This window comes from Loxodonta africana, chromosome 26, assembly GCF_030014295.1.
Source record: "Loxodonta africana isolate mLoxAfr1 chromosome 26, mLoxAfr1.hap2, whole genome shotgun sequence".
Taxonomy (NCBI): domain Eukaryota; kingdom Metazoa; phylum Chordata; class Mammalia; order Proboscidea; family Elephantidae; genus Loxodonta; species Loxodonta africana.
Genome location: NC_087367.1, coordinates 23,103,792 through 23,123,658, shown reverse-complemented (window position 1 = coordinate 23,123,658; position 19,867 = coordinate 23,103,792).

The following is a 19,867-nucleotide window of genomic DNA, read 5'->3' as shown; positions in this document are numbered from 1 at the left end:
AATAGACTCCACAGCAGCGGGTTTTTATGAGTGTTGAATGAACTAACACATATCAAGTGCCTAACAGTGACTGGCACTCAATAACGGTGAACCAGGGATATTATCCTATGGATCAAAACAGTCCGATCCTCAATGGATCATGGGGATGATGCGGGATTGAGCAGCATTTCATTCTGTTGTGCCTTTGTGGGGTCACCACAGTTCAGGGCCAACTTAATGGCAGCTAGCAACAACAATTGATATTATTATTGTTTATAACAGTAATAAAGCAAAAGTTACTGGAGTACTTTAGCAGGCATCACTGAAATTGTTTGTATCAATATCTAAACCCATCGTAGTTCCCTTCCTACCTTTGATCACCCTCGCCCTTTTAAGACTTGTCTCCTTTTCTTACTGCACCTTAAAATGAGCTCTTTCAGTTTTCATTTCTAAGACATCGGTTTTTCTTTTTCATTGTGTATTCTTCCTATTGTCTCTTTCCAATTGTATCTCAGTGATTTCTGTTCTTTTCTGTTTCTTTCCAATTTCTAAGACATGCAGTTAAGACTCAAGTTCTCTTGCCTAGAGATGAATACAAACAGGGCTGTATCTTCTGGACAGCCATGATAGTAGCCAGCGTTTACAGAGCACTCACTATGTGCTAGGTACTCTTCTAAGGCTTTACATATATTAAATCGTTTCATTCTTACAATACCACTATGAGAGAGGAGCTATTATTCTCCCCCGCTTGATGGATGAGGAAACTGAGGCACAGAGAATGTAAATAACTTGCTCATGATCACACAGGTTAGCAGAGTCAGGATGTGAACCCGTGCTTGGAGGTTTGAGTTCACCAAGAGGTGCCTTGGAAGAAAGCCCTGGTACTTGACTTCTGAAAAATCAACGATTGAAAACCCTAGGGAGCACAGCTCTACTCTGACACATGTGGGGTCACCATGAATTGGAATTTGCTCAATGGCAACTGTTTTCTTTTTTTGACTCTCTGCTAAACTTACTCTCTTAACCATTACCCTATAGTGCCCCTTCGGTAGAAAATTATGTGTTAGAAAATTGTAATACAATGACACAGACTCACAGAATTTTAAGTCAGAAGGAAGATTAGTGATCCAGTTATTTGCTTCTCCCGCAATACAGACAGAAAACTGAGGCGTAACGATTTTTCAAAGGTTACAGCAGGCCAAGCACTAGTGCTTCCCAGGACTATAAATCATGTTGTCTTATCCATGTTGCCTGCACAAAAATGAAGGGCCCTGGTTGACTGGCTGTAAAGCCTTTTGCCTATCATTGTTTCTATCTCATCATCCATCAAGTCTAAAAGGCACCAATATTGTCATTGCTCTTCTTGGAATCATTGTGTGTTCACTTGTTTTTTGATGCTGGTGAGCCTCTCGATAAACAGAATCAACATCTGAACTTTGCTTCAAAGTATTAATGGAAAGACACTGGCATTCTGGTAATTTGCTCTTTTTGAATTGAAAAGCTTTTGGGGAAGGGTGTTCAAGAGCCATCTCCATGTTCTGGTTGGTCAACAGAAGGAGAGTAATTAGAAATTTTGACTTAATCTATCTTTTGGAATTTATAGAACACTGGCTTAGTAGGAACCCTTGGTAATATGTAAAGGATGGGGGATGATGGTGGCTTTCCTCATGAAAATACAGATTTTCTGTAATCAATAACAGAAGGGACCACAATTTCTACTTCGTTTCTTATTGCATTGCCCCCAAACAGGAGTGCCCTGGGATTTATCAAGAACATGATTTTTTTATTTGCATTTTAGGTCTTGGCTTCTTTAGGGTTGGGACTTAGAAACACTTGGAATTTGTTGGCTACAATTTTAAAACAGATGGCTGCATGCTTTTATCCCTCTAGAAAACTTGCTTGGTTGTTTGTCCTCTAGTTCTCATGGTAACCAAAGAAGGTTAATATTTTTTTCTCACCAAGTAAAATCAGCAGAGTTGACAGAACAATTGCAGCTGTTGGATGAGGGTTTCGACTTTTGTTGTATTTTTTTAGTTTGTGTTGCTGGACTTTTATTACATTTGTATCTTATTTATAGTGATAATATAATGAGAAAAAGAACCTAGAATTAATTCTGTTTTTACATATAGCTTATTGGAATATTTTTCATTGCTGTAAGGAAATGAAAATTTCTCTACAATATCAGATCCTTGGTAATGAAGGCCACTGTTCTGGCTCAGAGGTACTGACTTCCTTTCAAAGATGGAACCATCTTAGATTGCCTTCATGTTACAAATTGATCACCTCAGAATTTCAGAAAATATCTCGTGGCATTCTATTTTCAGCTGGTAGATGATGGTACTTAAAATGTTCTAAGGTGCCAACCAAAGAGAGGTTGTGAACTTCCACTAACTGTATATTTGCAGGGTGTGTTCACTATTCATCCTTGAAATTGGGTAAAGTTTCATCTGCTCATTCATCCTAGGAAGGGTTCTTTATGGTTCCACATGTATAAGCCTGTAAAATTGTAGGCTTCTGGGAGCCTCCACTTAAAAAAACACTTAGACATGTTCAATTATTGGGGCCTAAATGAATAAGAAAATCAAGAGCTTACTGGCAAATCTCTGTATCTGATGTTATTGTCTTTTCTTGTCCGGGTGACTACATGGTATGCAGTTGATAATCATAGACACTTTTTTTAAGCACAATAGAAAAATCACACCTGCTCGTAAATGATGAAAACAGTGTTGCACTGTAGCTAGCATTATGGATAATTCTAGGGTAAAAAGGCCCTTTGCCATAAGAAAGAGCTCTTGGTGTACCCAAACCTATTTTTAGACTGGTAAATTTCTCATTCATAGATTATCTACTACCATCAATGTCTTTTGTTGTTATTGTTATGGATAATCTCGTAACTTGCTTTGTTAAAAGAATATTATATTGCAAGCTTATAAGTGACATTGGATTTACTTTTGTTCCCAAACCAAATGTCTACAGATAAACCAGGCCAAAATAGCAAAAAACAATGTATTGGCTCCCCATTGTTGTCTGTAATACTGACGGTGACATTGGCTGAGCTGTTACCAAGGTGACTTTGATGAGGCATGCAAAACTTATTTATTGTGCTTTCCTTGTATGTGGGGGCTGTTAGCTCAAGTCTTTTTTTCTGTTATGATATTTTATGCACTCTCCTGTCACAAATTGTGTGATCTATGATAATGATGGCATAGGAGGATTGTTACTGTGGAGGTGTACAGCGAATCTGGGTGGCATTTTTTGACTGATCTGATGATCAGGTGATTGCAGATGCTGTGTATATCAGTAGACATACGCTACTATTGATGCCATCTTGGGAATTTGTTAAAATCAAGTAGATGCTTTCAAGATTGGTAAAGAAAGGTAGAATAGCACAATGATTACAATATTGAGCTTTGGAGTAAGAGAAACTTGAGTTCAAGTTCTCATTCTGTCACTTAGTAGCTGTGTGACTTTGGACAAGTACTTAAATTTTATCAGCCTAAGTTCCTCACATTAAAAGGGATGAAAGGTATATACTTCTTAGAAGATTTCTGTGAAGACCAGGGAGATAATTCAAGTAAATTTTTTAGTACATTGCCTAGTCATTGTAAGCACTCAATAAATGTTGAGTAAAGCTACTACACTGAAGAGAATTAGAATTAAGTTCATTTTTTTTTTTTTTCATATTTCAATCTGGAAGATGCTGGCATAGGATACTCGAGCTATAGGGCATAAAATATCCACTAATATTTATTGTGTGCCTTATAGGCTTGCCATAGAGTTGCTATGAGTTGGAATCAACTCAATGACATTGGGTTTGGGTTTTTTTTTTTTTTTTTCTGGCTGATGGATCAGGCATTATTCCAGGCAGTTCACAAATGATAGCTGTCTCATTCAATCCTTTAAACAACCCTAAACTATAAGTACTATTTGATTTATTTTATAAACAAGGAAATTGAGCATCAGAATGGTGATAGAATTTCCACAGGATTGCACAGGTGAATCGACAACTGGAATTGAATCTGGAGTTGTCTGACTCCACAAACCATCTGGATGGGCAGGGCACTGCTCTGTCTTTTGCAAATGTGGCTATAAATATAGACCTATTCTCACTTCCAGTTCTTAGAAAACATTTACAGTGAATGAACAAATTAACGAAGACATGTGAAAATGACAAGTCGCCACTGTTTTTAACAGGTTCAGAGGAATTTCAAATGCTGCAAAAGTTAATTTGTGACACCAACATCAAGGCAAAGGCCCTTTGTCAATATTATTACCCCAGGCTCCATAATGACAGGAACCACAAGGCTCACGGCTCTTTTGAATTATTCCATCGCCTTGGAGCTCAGGGCTTTACTCCAAGAGGGTGCTGATCACCTGCCTTCTGACGTGGATGGATCTGAGACGCATTTATCTCTGCTGTGCCATAACTCACCTTGAAAACCAGTGGGACTTTGCTTTTGAATAAGAAAAATGGGACTGTTGTTTTTTTGGATCTGGCTCTGTGTGTATGTATGTGTGTGCACGCAAGAGCACAAACACTTTTAAAAAGAAGTAGACAGACATGTTACATATAAAGAAATCTATTTTAATCAGGAAAACTTCTTGGGTGTGTTTCCCTCCTCCCCCAGTGGTATTCTGTGGCTACCTTTCATCAGTCATTTTCTGCTTCTTCTACAGAATCCCTTGACCATCTGCAGGGGGACCATTTTAGGAAATGTGATCTGATGTTACATTTTAGGTAAAGCAAAGAACCTTGATGATGTTGTAAAACAGACACAATGTCCAGTTTTCAAGAGAGGACTTTTTCAGTGTTTTTTCAGGGTTAAGATCAAATCTCTTAAATTGATTTTTATTTTAATTAATTTTTAAATCTGACTTTGAAACTGAATACTCCTGAGCAATAATTGCATTTCGACGGCACTGGGACTGGGTTTATGGCAAAATTACTGTATTTTCATCCAAGACTCTTATGTGTACAATCTCAATTTTTGTTATAACATAAACCAAAAACTCCTTACCTTCAAGCCGATTCCAAATCCTAGCAACCCTATAGGTCAGAGTAGAACTGCCCCATAGGGTTTCCAAGGCTGTAATCTTTATGGAGGAAGCAGACTGCCACATCTTTCTCCCACTGAGCGGCCAGCAAGTTTGACCTGCCAACCTTTCAGTTAGCAGCTGAGCACTTAATTACTGCATCACCAGGGCTCCTTCTGTTAAAACACAGGAGAAGCAAAATGATGTTTCAAGTCCATGGAAATTACCAAAAAAAAAAAAAAAAAGTTTAGGGAGAGTTCAGAAGTCACTGAGGGATGTAGTCTTGGTATTTCTTTTGTTCTCTAGAATTCTCCCAATGTTTGACAGCAGGTGTCCAATAAACAGTTACTGAATGAACGAATGTCATTTTGGCATAGGCTAAAATGTGTCTGAGCCTAGACTGGAATGTGACAGGAGAAAGTTTGAGCCTCCTTTCTTCGGGTTAGTTAATGGAGTCACGCCAAAGACACATAAAAGTCAACAAGAAATGAGTGGATAACTTATGAACATTTCTATTTCAGTGTCAGGAAATATGGTAATATTGGGAAAACCATTAAGACAATGATTTGTACAGAGCTGACTATTTCAGGCAATGAACGCTTTATGGATCACATTTTAACAAGATTAAATGGCACATATGACAGACAAGGGTTCTGATTCTGATATTAACACGCCATCAGTTACACACGTGAGAAACACTGCCAGTTCAGTTTCGGGTTATGAAATATATAATTTTTTTTTATAAGTCTTTTCAAATTACAACATATCTCAGGCAGCATGCAGGAAAAGTCATTTATTGTCTATTAGTTAGAACGCCTCTTGCAGCGAACCTCCATTTTTTGGTAGTTAGATCAGGAAGGTAGAAACCACTGAGTTGAGAGCATGGCTGAAGTCAGCCATTGTGTTTACCGGTCGACAGAGGGCATTTCTGGTAAAAATAAAACTCTGAATTCATTCATTAACAAAGCGCACAGTGATCATAAACTCAATTCTTTAAAAAATTGTTTTCCACAATTAATTATCATTTATTGGTAATACAGCAGCTGCGGGAAATTTGAATTCTGAGAGCTGGTTGTAGAGACAGCAGAAATTTATTCTTCTGTGGGCTCACATGGTTACAACAAAGAGGCTTACCATTTGAAATCACATAACAATGGGCTATACAAACATCACAAAGATTTGATGTTTCCGAGTGTTAACAAATATTATGCTGTGGTTATTTCACAAAGAGACTAGATTAACAGGCAGTGTAAATCACATATACCTTAAGATTTTAAAAATACAGTTTTATACAATACGTCTCTAATTTCTTCACTTGCATTTCATTTTGCATTTCTTGTCTTCCTACTTGCGGTCCTTAAAGAAAGTCTGAATCCCTGGCTCCTGCCAAGAAAGCTGATAGGATTGCTATTTTCCAACAGGAATATGGCTGAATGTACATTGAATCACAGAGTCCACAAAGCAACACATAACTTAGATTCGACTGAAAATGCAAATAAAATCAAATTATCTTAAAGGATAGCGGTTTGAACAAAACTTTAGGAATCAAAATGTTTTATTTACAAAACATGTGAATATATTTTGTAAGTGGCTAGTTCTTGTTAACTGCACACATTAGGTATCCTTGGTACACATTGTCTGTTACCATCTGGGGACAACATTGTTAGATCTCTGAGTTAACTTACACGAAATGACTAGGTGGGAAAATTAAATGATGATTTCAATCCATGCAGGTATTTGAAAGGGAACGTTTTAATACTTCCCATGTTGTTAAACAAGGTCTGCCATTAATGGTGACGCCTTTAACTTGGAAGGAGTAGCTTAAATTCCCACATGTAATTTAGTGCAATATAAGAATGATGGGAAAGACTGATGAACTTACCATCAAACGTTGGAATTCTAATCAAGCATTACGCAGCTATCTATGTTACCATCCCTCTCATTGCCAAGGCTTCTGTGTTCTACGTTAGCTTAAAAATATTTTCCTTGGTCCTTAGGAATACAAAATATTGATTTTCAAAAGACAGAGAACGATAAGGTAAGCTTTGCTTAAAATCACATTCTTAAGAGAAGAAGTGAATCTACATTTACAGATCATTAAACAAGGGTCTTTGGCAGAAACGCTTTACAAATGACTTCCTCCACTTTTAACATTTTATCTAGGCCGTTTTTCCTCCTTGGTGATACCAGGTGTATGGTCACTTGTCCACTGCTACAGGTCAACAGGAAAACATCACAGATAGAAAAATATTTGAGTGTAGCATATATTCTTTTTGAAAGTGAAATTCAAAGTGTATAGAGTCATTGTGCCAGAGAAGATATTTCTAACAGTGTCACTGTTACTGAAGATCAGAATTTTTAACAATAACAATATGGTTAACGAAGAAGTTATGTGTATCACTAATTCCAGCAAAATTTGATCACTGAAACACACTGAAAGGACTCACCGGAATCTTTTGATTGTTACACGTTGCATTTCCCGCAGGATGATTAATGTATGATGCGTATACCTTGGTTTGCATTTGTGTCTACTCAAAATGGCAAGTCTTATAGGTTACATTCATTGGCATGAAAGAATCAAAACCGAGAAATTCAGTCAAGTATCCAAATGTATTATTGACATACCACCACTGAGGAATTTCAAAGTGCAGTGAAGGGTTTTTTTGTAAAAACAGCATTGGACAGGTGAACAATGTATAGAATCAACTAGCGCAACATCAGGATGGCTTATTTTGTGTTTCAAGGTAAGATCTCCTCTCCCTTACTTTATTTTCCTCCCTCCCTCCTTCTCCCTGTCTTTGAAGGTTATTTGTCACGAGTCCTTAAAACTGTGAATTCAGAATGGGAACAGGCTGTTCTTCCCTTTTGCCCTGTGCCGGGAATTCATGACCACTTCTTAGAGGAGGCTTCTGTTGCACTTTTCCTTGTGGAGACTGTGTGCAGGCTCAGGATGAGTTCAGTTCCATATTGAAAGTTTCAATATTAGATATTGAACGTTTCCACCAAACTTCTTCAATGGGCAAGAATGGCCAGCAGTAACCAGAACAAGGCCAGAGAGAAGTTCTACATGGGTTTCCTACCTGAATTCTCTCTTCTTTCCCACCCCTCTTAGAACACCTTCAGCAGCACAGAACAGTGTTTGTGCAAATACACAATATGTACAATACGCCAGTTCCTTCCCTTGCCCTTGCCTAGCAAGCTATACATTTCCTCAGCTCTCTACTGTTGACAAAAATTAATAGGTGAAACCCAGCGGGAGTCCCCATTGCAATAACTGTTGTGCCAACAATTATTATTATGGCTTATTAGAATAGTGCTAAATTGCACCACTGACCTACAAAAATAACCAAGAATGGCACTGAAAGGCAAAGCTGTTGGGGGATTAAAAACAATTATCTATTACCTCCTATTATCAACTCCTTTTAATGGGCCACAAGAATACAAGCCTTTAGGATATGTAACTCTTTTTTCATAAACTTCCTCGGAGAAGTTCTTAATCCATGTTTGTTTTAAGATTCCAAGACTTGAGCAAATAACACAAACCTTGGATTGCAGACAGAGGCAAAACCACTGCTTAACTTTGTCTGAGGCACAAGAGCTTCTGTGAAAGAACCCTACAGGCTACAAAGATCTGGGGCAGGGCGGGGGGGATTTCAGAGCTCTGGGTTCCTGGTGATGAGCTGAGGGAACTCCAGTCAATCTGTTCCAGGCCCTCTCCCCACAAAGACTCACTTCCCATCACCAAGGACCCTGCTGTTGGTGATCATTCTAAGATGTATCTAGTGGGGCAAACAGCTAACATGCTTGAAAAGTTGGAGGTCTAGTCCATTCAGAGGCACGTTTTAATGCCAAAAAAAAAAGGAGAAAATGCCCTCAGAGATAGCAAATGGACACCCAAAGGCTCAAGCTTTGGCCAGCAACAGGAAAGGAACACAAATTTTAGAGAAGCAGGTATAACACAGTATTTTTTACATCAGCTATTCTAATTCCTGGGGAAAAAAAAGTCATTCCAAAATATATGACAAGTTTGGCTTCTTCTAAGGGAGGCCTGGAGGGACAGTTGTAGTGTTTTTCTCCAGAACATCGTTGTTGAGCTTACATTTTAGGCCTCCTTTTACATACTTTAAATTCTTTTTCTGGATCAAACGGAAGGATGAAAAATGACGAACACAATGTCACTGCATCGTACACGTGAAGAATGCTGAAATGGCGAGTGTCTTGTTACATATATATTTACCACAATTAAAAAAAATAAAGTTGCTAGAAGTTTAAAAAAAAAAAAGTACATATCGGTGTTTTAAGTACCTGCAAATGTGTACTTCTGGATTCAATTTAAAGAAACATACACACACATGCCTGTGAACACACACATATACAACCCACAGTCTTAAGTTTCCTTTTCTAAACCATTCTTATGAGCAGTCATTTCCTGACTCTCCACTCCTGAGCTCTCTCAAATAAGAAAGCCTAAAAAGGAGCTTCCAGGGGACTTGGGATGACATCTTCATTCTCTGTGATTCCCAGGCTTTACGAGCTGTGTGAGTCTTAGAAAACTCCACCTTATAAAACAAAAAATCCCTCGTAACCAGTAATAATTTTAGCTCAGTGAGTCCACAGCAACTCTTCGAAGCAGCCGAGTGTGTCATTTAGTTCAGTACACACACACACACACACACACACACACACACACACACTGAACTGATTTGTAGTAAGGACTTTGAGCTGGTTTGTTCTGGTTCGACCCCCCTGCTGAGATTTTGCATTTCCACCCCAGGTATACTGAATCAGAATCTACATTTTAACATGATTCCCAGGTGATTCTTACGTATAATAAAATTTGAGAGCCACTGCTCCACCAGCGGTTCTTAGAACTGGTCCCTAACTAGCAGCACTAGTATCACCTGGGAACTTGTTAGGACTGCAAATTCTCAGCAGGGGTTTGAACCAGAACGAACCAGTTCAAAGCCCTGGCAGTAAGACAAATGGGCCGGAGCTAATAAAGTGGAAGGTGTCTAAGGTCTTCTCTAGGCCTTGGGACATGCAGGCAAAGCAGATCAGATGTGGGTTTTTAAAACACTAGAAAAGAGGATTAGAAATCTCTGATTTGAGAGCCTGAAGCTCAGGTATACCAGAAAAAGATTTTTGTAAGGATTAATTTTCCTCCAAGTTATATTTTAAGTCTGACTGGTGGACTTTTTATCTGAATGTATTGTGCCTATAAGGAACCTACTATTTAAGCTTCTTCCTGGGAGGAAGTAGAGCTAAGCAGTGGGTGACCTTAAGTCTTAGTCACACAGGACACCATGTAGTAGATCATTGGTTCACAAGCTTGAGCATGCATCATGATCACCCGAAGGGCCTGTGAAAACCTACATTGCTGGGCCCAACCCCAGAATTTCTAATTTAGTAGATCTGGGCTGGGGCCACAAGTGGGACCTGGGAATTTGCATTTTTAACAGATTTCCAAATTATCCTGATGCTACTAGTCTGGAGACTAAACTTTAGGAGCCACTTTGGTAGATTATTCTAAAACACACTATCTTTACCCAGATCACCTTAATTACACTCCCAGGACAATGCTTTTCCATGTGAAATGCGAAGGTCACTATAGGATTTTTCCCCCAGAAATTTTTATAATATAGGCAAAGGACCAATTACATTGGTCCTAGTTTAATTATAGAGAAGCTAGAGGTTCAGAAAATTGAAGTATCACGTCAGCATACAGAGGAAAACCTGTGACCTTCCTATGAAGGTAATATGATTTTCTGTATTACTTAATTAGCGTCCATAAAAGGCTATTTGTGGAAGATTCTATGGCCTCTCTCCAGGGGTTATTATTTTAGTACTAACATTCCAGGTCTCTCACCACATAGATGACTTTCTCCCTCTCACCTCAAGAAGATTAACATGATAACTGCTAAATTTGTTCAGTTTATTGACTGAAGACAAGAGGTTTGCTGACTTGGCTTTTTCCAGTAAAATAATTTTTTAAAGTATATCAGATGCAGCCATCCACTGTCATCAAGTTAATTCTGACTAACAGTGACCCTATAGGACAGAGTAGAACTGTCCCACAGGGTTTCCAAGGCTGTAAATCTTTATGGTAGCAGACTGCTTTTTTGGTTTGCAGCTGAGCACTTTAACCACTGTGCCACCAGGGCTCCTATCAAATGCAAGGACCTATAAAAAGGAGAAAGCAGAGGGAAAAAACATTGAAGGAGGGCAAAATCCACTCAATTCGACCAGCGAAGAATTAAGTTGAACCAGCTGTCAGAACACATAATTAGAGATTGTAGTTTGTTTGACTGATAGGTAGACTGGGCTCAATTCAAGTGGCTGGACTGGCCCAGAGCTGAGGAAAGACGACAGACATGAGTCTGGGTGAACGAGAAGGTGCCCGTGCTGAAGGAAGGCTCAGTCTATTCACAGGTTCTCTGCCTTAAATAATCACTTGCCTGCTGATTGACAGAGCGACCAGGATTGCTTAAGGTGGCCATCACCATAAAGTGCTTACGGCACGTATTGGTTTAAAAAAAGATGGAAAAACTTACCTTTCCAATTTAGGATTTCCTAATCAAATCTGAAATGAGGGTCAGATTCAACTTTGGGGGCTTATTGAAATATAAAAATACCATGCCTACTGAAGCTGAGCAGCAGCTCTATATAGAAGTTTATAATGAGAGAAAGAAAAGTAATTTTATCCCTCGGTGGAAGTTATAGAAACTACTGTAACAAAAATATTATATATTTTAATTTTCTCTCAATACTGAGGCTTGCAAGATCCTTTTATCTGTTGCAAAGTCAGGAATTTTCGTTCACCTCCCTCCCCTGACAAATTTGGCTTTGTGCCTCAGTGCTAATAAAGTTGGAATATATTACTGCTATGATATTTAAATGGTTTTGTCATTTCTGGTGACATTCCAAACTGGGGTTCCTTCAAACGAATGCGTACATTTATTCCACTAAAACATTCTTTGTTTATAGAAGCAGAGTTCACAATGTTTGCTTTTTCTTCCTTTCTTCCTTTCTTTTTGTCCATGGAAATGAAGTTTACATCCTCCTGCTACATTTTCCCAACCTTGGAAGGTGGTGATGGTGTCATTTCAGATTGCTAATGGAGCAGCTGCGCTGAGGAGGACCAGATGATTGCTAGGGGTGGGTGTAAGCCTTTCTGGGAAATATTTGGAGTAGTCATTTTCTCCATGACAAGTGAGATGTTTAAAAGACACTTGAATTTATAGTAAATGCAATTCTTTTTTCATCGTCCTTCAGAACTCTTGTGTCTTTTCATATCTGCCTGCACAGTTAGCGGTGTATCCTGTTTGTAATTCAAATGCTCCAGGATAAAGTAACTGCTGTGTCTTCCTCCTTCCTAAAAGGCTGTCTTTAAGTCCAAAGAATGAAAAACAAAAGTGGAATTATTTTGGGAAACTGCGAGAACCTAAAGTTTCCATTTAGGAGAATAGTGGAGTCAGCCTTAAGAACAGGGGTGGATTGCTCAGTAAGCAAGGTATACACAGGCTTACTTCTGTTTACTTACTAATATGTAGTACACAATTTCTGGTCACTACAGATTAGTAAGTAAACATAAGGAAGCCCATGTGTACCTTGCTTATTGGGTAATCCGTCCCTGCTTATGAAGGTCACTAACGTGGAATCCATTCCAATTTCATTGACTTTTTTTTTATTGTAGGTTTCCCCAAAAGGGAGAAACTTCCCACTCCTCTCAGGCAAGGAAGATTTTCCTTTCCTCAAATAAACCTCTCTTTTTTTTTTATTCCTGGCAGACTTCATGAGGTTTTATTGGTTTGAGACTTGCACTGGTAACGAAGTATTATGGGGAGCAACAGGTTAACAACTTAAGACACCTTCAACATATATCCTCAAGTGGATCGTAACGGGGACCTACTGATGGTACAGAGCTTGATGTGTTCTGGAAAATCAAGCTAAAGGAGAGGACCCTTCATTTAATGAGGAGAAAATTCAAGTCTAGACAGAGCTGAAGATTCATAACCCTCTAAAACGATGAAAACTCCTTTTCAGAAGAAGAAAGCTTTTGGATTTCCTATCAGGTGACTATTTGATGTTAAAATTAAGAGATCTTTGTGTACTCAGAGGTGAGGGCTGTGTTCACCTTTAGTTGGCTATTAAAAGCAGAACTTCGGACCAGTTCATATCAGTATGAACCTCTGCTGAGAATTTGCATTTCCACCCCAGATATACTGAATCAGAATCTACTTTTTAACAAGATCCCCGGGTGATTCTTATGTGTAATAAATATTGAGAACTACTGTTCCAGTAGTGGTTCTCAGAACTGGTCCCTAACCAGCAGCATTATTATCACCTGGGAACATGTTAGAAACGAACAAACCGGTTCAAAACCCTGGGTAAAAGATAACAGCCAGAGCTACAGCTCACTGAAATAGAGTCAGTGGCCTCAAAGTCAAAATAGCAACATGTGGAGTTAAGAAAATCCAGTGATGAATGAATAGCAACACCCAATAGAAAAAATTCAACAACAACAGGCAAACGACCTCTGTAACAAGCTTTCCTCAACTTGAAATGTTAAATGAAAAACCATATGTCAACATAGAATAGGACTTGGGCTCACTGGACATGTTAGTTGAGTCTGAATCCATTTATCTTACTGGTGAAAGACAGAATATAAAATATAGAAAATCAGTAAATTTCTCTTAATGGAAAATCCCCTGGTAGGTTTCAGAATTAAGCAGGCTCAAATTGATGAAATATCTCTAGGCCAAAATGGGAGATTAATTAGAGATCCATAACTGGGCTCTTCCTGACTAAATCAAGCACTAGTGTTAATTCTCTTTAATTACTCGGTCATGAATTCTTCATACCATTACGGTGCCTAGTACAATGCTTTGCACAGAGTAAATGCTTGAGGTTTGTGAAGTTGTATAATTAAAAAAAGTAATGGGCTCTGACATTTGATTTTAAAATTGTACCACTTGCCTTGAAGTTTTTTTAAAAAGTAATATTTAATTGAATATAAAGTGAATCTGTGATTCTAAAGACAGACTAGAAATTGACTACTTTTCTTTCCTCTTCGGGTTAACTTCTTTCTGATTCTTTTTCCTCAGGTAATTATCCAGCTTCAGTATCCAGACCTGAATTTTAATTGATGAGTGCTATCCAAACACTTTCTACATCTCTCAACCCTGATTGATTGGGGGCAAGGGGCAGGAAGACAAAGTGACATTTAAGATTGTGTCATCAAAGCAATTTCTGACTTTTAAGAGCTGAAAATGTTTCCTCAAATCTTTTTCCTAGGTTGCAGTCACTTTAAGGATGTCTTTTGGGTACAGCGTTGATGTGGAGAGATCAGAATGGTCTGTGCTTTTGTACAAAACTTTGGGATCAATCAAGGAGGAACTTGTCATTTTTTTATATCAAAAGCTCTGGAATGGGCTCCTTCTCCTGGGAAAGTTAGGAAGTAAAAGGCTGAGTCTGACGCTATGTCAGTATTCTCCCACAGAATAAGTATGGGGAAATATTCCACTGGGAACCACAACCAATAAAAACTTAGAAGGAAAAGCAAAACATCAAGAGAGTCTGACAGAAGCTTTGCCCTCCTCTACAACCCAGCATCCTGTGCTGAACCTAACTTCTTCATTGTTTTCAAATATTACTAAATATCCTGTCTGTTACTTTAAAGGGCCTCAAACCAATTCTGGTTTTGTCACAAGACCAACCCAGTGTCCTGTCCTTGGGTAAAGTCGTGATAATATGACCCATGGATCTGGTGTTAGCTAGTGGAAGTGTCAAGCTCTGAAGAGATATGAATTAATTCTAAAAAGCAGTAAATCAATTATCATTTTAATTTTGCTGGTGAATGACTTCTAGAACTGGAGTGTCAGAGTATTGGCTAAGAAGAAAATGCAAGTTAGACTCCTCATCGCTACATCTGATCCATTTGGCTGTACTGCTTTCTCTGTGTTTTCAAATATTGGTTTCATGGCAACACGTTTGGAAAAACTAGGTTCACTTTATATGCAGGCAACCAGCACGTGATCGAGCTGCATGATTCTGTTTGGAAAGATTTGAGTTTAGCAAAACAGGCTGGGCTTAGAGCAGAAAGGAATCACTATAGGTAATATTCACATCAAGAGAAAAAATACCATTGTTCTGACATTCATAGACCATATCCAACATGGGAGTGAGCAAGGGTAGTGGCGTGACTCATGGACCTGGATTAGTCTTATCCATTTTACCCAGTTTCTGACCCCATCTAGTAATTGAATGACGATGGGCTTAGGACATTAACAGTGATCTGTCCTCCCAGATGAACAGCTTGTTTGCCTCTAGATACTGTACGAATGGGTGGGTGGGGCAGGGGTTGGGCACTGATGTGTCACCACATCTCCTGTCTCAACAATCAACACAGGTTTTCCTGATAGCTTTGCAAAAATGCCACATATGCTTCCGATTTTGCATTTGAAAGCATTTCTCTTTGTGTTATGTGTAAAGTTTAATAACGTAAATAGTCAAAAATTTAAAGATGAGTAGCAAATGTAGTCCACTTTGAAAGGAAGGACAACTCTTTCTTCTGGCTTCCTCTCCTCATCTGCAGTTGTTTCTGAAGCACATGCTCAGGGCTTAAGAGTCTGAAGTAGGAAAAGGGGACGTAAAGCAGGTTCCCTGAGCAGCCAACTACTCACACCTTCTTTGGGTGCTAGACTCATTTCTCAACACAATGAAGCCAGTTATTGGAAAAATTCCCAATCCATTTTGATGAGAAAAGTGGCCATTTTTTAAAAAGTAAGTCTATTCAGAATTTGTGAGAACAATCTGAGACTGTCAAGAATGTTTTAAGCCTCATACACACATATTCCATAGCATCATCTGTTGCCAAGGAGGTTTGGAGTGTCAAATTTCCTATGGGATTAGTGATGGCAACAAAAGCCTTGTTCTTCTCAGGGTCTTGAATGAAAACTTCAAAGACAATGTCTTCTTGAAAATTGTAATAATAATGCCATCGAGTCGATTTCGACTCATAGCGACCCCACAGGACACAGCAGAACTGTCTCAGGAGCACCTGGTAGATTCAAACTGCCGATCTTTCGGTTAGCAGCTGTAGCACTTAACCACTGCACCACCAGGGTTTCTAGTGAAAGAGTAGGTAATAAAAATAACTTTTGGTTTTCATACGTTGTTAGCCTTTGCTTAGAACAAATACCACACATTTTTGTTGGTTAAATAGTGATAAAACATAATCCTTCCGGTATTTCCAAAAGTAAATGTCCTAAGTGGGGACCAATACTAAAAGATGCAATCCCACTCCTCACCTTGTCAGGATCCCTTGGAGACACCTCATGTACTGACTGGTTGAAAGAGCTAGTTTGCCTGTTAGTAGGATCAGGGAGTGAAAATGTCAGGGACAAGATGGCTGTGTTTATGAAAGTTGAGAGCTGGTCTAGTTAAGAACATCTAAACTAAATTACCGTTAGAAGGTATCTGTAGCAGGACTGGGTGGAAGTCGTATTCCTTGTCTCCCAACATGCCAGACATATTTCTGAAAGTATGGACTGATGTATGAAAGTCCTTCTGCTCGGTGTGGTTTCCAGAGAAAAATACAAAATCTTGTACTTTTAGCCTCTGAGAATCTGACCTTGACCACAATATTTTTCTCAAGAGCTGTCTGCAAGAGTTCCAAAAGGCAGAGAAAATTGGAAAAGTCATAAAGGATCCCTCATATTTTTTTGAATATATATAACTGACATTCTCCTAAGCAATTTTCAAATAACTTTAAATTTGCACTTTCAGCTAAAAAAGGAGGAAAAAAAAAATCAGGATGTGCTCTTACCATGCCCTTCTGTATCCTTCCATTAATAAAAGAGATCTGATACAAAAGGAACCCTAACCTGACACAGGCTTTCAGGGCACTCCTAGACACCCAAAAATGCAATCGATTATTTAATGAGCATCATCTATTTTTTTTTTTTGAAGTATGTATCTCTAGGACTAAAGAGGAGATTTAATGCTGAAACCTTGTCTGATTCTAATAGAAATAACGTTCTAACTAGCATTTTAAAAATCTTTTTGTCGTTGTTTGTTTTGCACTGGCTTCAATACATAATGACAACTTTTGATAGAAAGAAGATTGACAAAAACACTGATTCGTTGTTTACTAAAAGGCCAGTGTTTTCAGAGACCTTTAACCATTGGTAGACCTGTCTTGACCTTGTTTGGGCTAGACTCCAGCTCAGTATCCCTTACCTGGTGTGTCAATTATTTTAAACATTAAAATTAATTCTGGAATGTAAATAATAACATCAAAATAGAACCAATCTTTTATAAATAAAATTGTCAAGTTGTTATGTTGTGAAATTGAGAAGCTTCATGGCTTAGAAAAAGAGAAAAGGAGATACTGAAGGTATTTTTAATAGACACCTGTATAGGCCGAGGATATTCTACCAAATAACAATTTGAAAAAGTGTACCAAAAGCATACCTTTTGTTTGCCAAAGCCAAAAACTATGTATGTCCAGCTTCCATTTCTATATCAAAAACCTGAGAATGCAAGTTTAAATTGTGCTATTGTTTTTGGAAACAGGATTTCTAATCTTCCTTAAGCCTGATGACTTTGCAATATCTCGAACAAGGGCATTCTGTAGTGAAATCCTACTTAACACATTTTCTTTACACTAATTCTCTCATTTGTTGATATGGTCTTATCAATAATGTTGATAGTTCTCACCTAAATCATTATTTTAGCCATATCGCTCAATTATATGAGCATTAGTGGAGTGCAATATCTTTCAGAATTTCTTCCATGAAGGATTTTTCAAAGGTTCATGCTAAGACGAGTATAGAAAGGCAGAGAAAGGTATGTACAGAGAATATTATTTTCCTTGAAATTAGTCACCTGGTTCATATCACTTTGATTTTAAATATTTACCTAATTCAATTTATTCTTTTTATAGGTGAAATATGTTGAAAAGTGGTTCCATATTTGGTTGTTCTTTGGAATTGTTTCTTCCATTAAGAATGGGGTATTAAAGTCAAGAACCCTATCTTCACATTAAAGATCTAGGATCACATTTTTAGGAAAGATCTTAGAGCACTTATCTCTTCACCTAATATGTGTACTAAAAAGTTCTGAAAATTTTAAAAATGGGTTATTTCAACTTGGGAATGTAGGAGAACGGTCACTGAAAATCTCTGGGCCAGATCCTTCCAAGTAAATAAATGATTTCCAATACAGAGGGCTGTATAATCCTTCTAGTAGCCTATAGGATCACTATGAGTCAGAATCAACTCAACAGCAATGTGTTTGGTTTGTTTTTTCCTCCAACACGGAACCCTGATGGCACAGTGGTTAAGAGTTCGGTTACTAACCAAAAGGTTGGCAGTTCAAATCCACCAGCCACTCATTGGAAACCCCATGGGGCAGTTCCACTCTGTCCTGTAGGGTCACTATGAGTTGGAATTGACTTGACAGCAATGGGTTTGGTTTTGGACTCCTCCAATACTATTTTAGATTTAGTTACATAGCTCTGTCTTTGCAATCAACACATTAGCAGTGGGGCTGAGCATTAACCGTCAAAATTGATGAGGGCCATTGAAGTTAGCTAATTTCTCTCTTGGTTTGCTTGGTCATTAATGCGAAATTTTTCACCATTTGAATATCAAGGGTATCATACCCACAGAGAAATATTTTATCTACTCATATTCCATGGAAGTTATGTATATTGTTTTTATGTGTTTAGATACCTCCCCTTGATAGAAACTTTTACAGGGTAGGGGTCCTCTTATTCCCAATCCATATTTGAGTATTGATAGAATAAAAGGTTGGGTGCATGGGCACTGAAACATTATAGATGTGAGCCAAAGCAGAACACAATCAACAATACTGCTGTAGCATGTAACTGATTATAATATAGGGGATAGCCTATCTTAAAGATACCACACTATGTTCTAATGACTGTCTTCTAGGTGCAATGTCATTATGCTTGATCTTTCCTATGACAAATTCACTCTCAAAAAGCATGCTCAGAACAATCACTTTTAGCAAGAACTTTTTCCCCATTGCTGAGAGGTAACAGCATCACTCAGGCAATGAGTATAACATAAGTAGCCACAGAAGAATTCTAACAGTTGGAATCAGGGAAAAGAAAGATTAAGATTGCCTAGTGCCAAGGGTGACACCTCTCTGACTCTTTGAAAAAGACTGTGGAGCAGAAGTAGCTGTGAAATACTGTATTGATAATGGACGGACAAGGCAGTTCCAGGCAAGAAAGTCTTTCTGTAGAGATGGGGGCATGGTTTGAACTACTAAATCATATTGGTATTTGAAGTTATGTTATTTCCTATAAATAAATAAATCAAAATAAACAACAATTTATACAATGACTATTAGTTTCAATGTTCCTTAGGAGATAATGTCAAAGGAGCTCTGACAACACTAAAAACTGGGGAAGCCTCTGAGTGCATGTCCTTGGACCCCTTGACAGGCAGGGAAAAAGTCACAGAAAGCTGAGTACTCACCATTTCTTGTGGACTGAAGTCCCAGAGTACAGCAAATAGTTAATGTTTCAGCTGGAGGTTCAAGTCTACCCAGAGGCACTTCAAAAGAAAGGCCTGGTGATCTACTTCCAAAAAGTCAGCCACTGAAAATCCTCTGGAGCACAGTTCTACTCTGAACATGTAGGGTCACCTGAAGTTGAAGTCATCTTCATGGTAACTGGTTTGGGTTTTTTTGGTTTGGAAAGCTGAAGCTTGCTCTCCCCTAGGAATCCCACCTCTCAATGGTTGCTGCTTCTATAGATACAACACTGCTTTCAGAGATGATTAACAACGGCGTGACTAAGCTCCAAAAATGAAACGTCTAA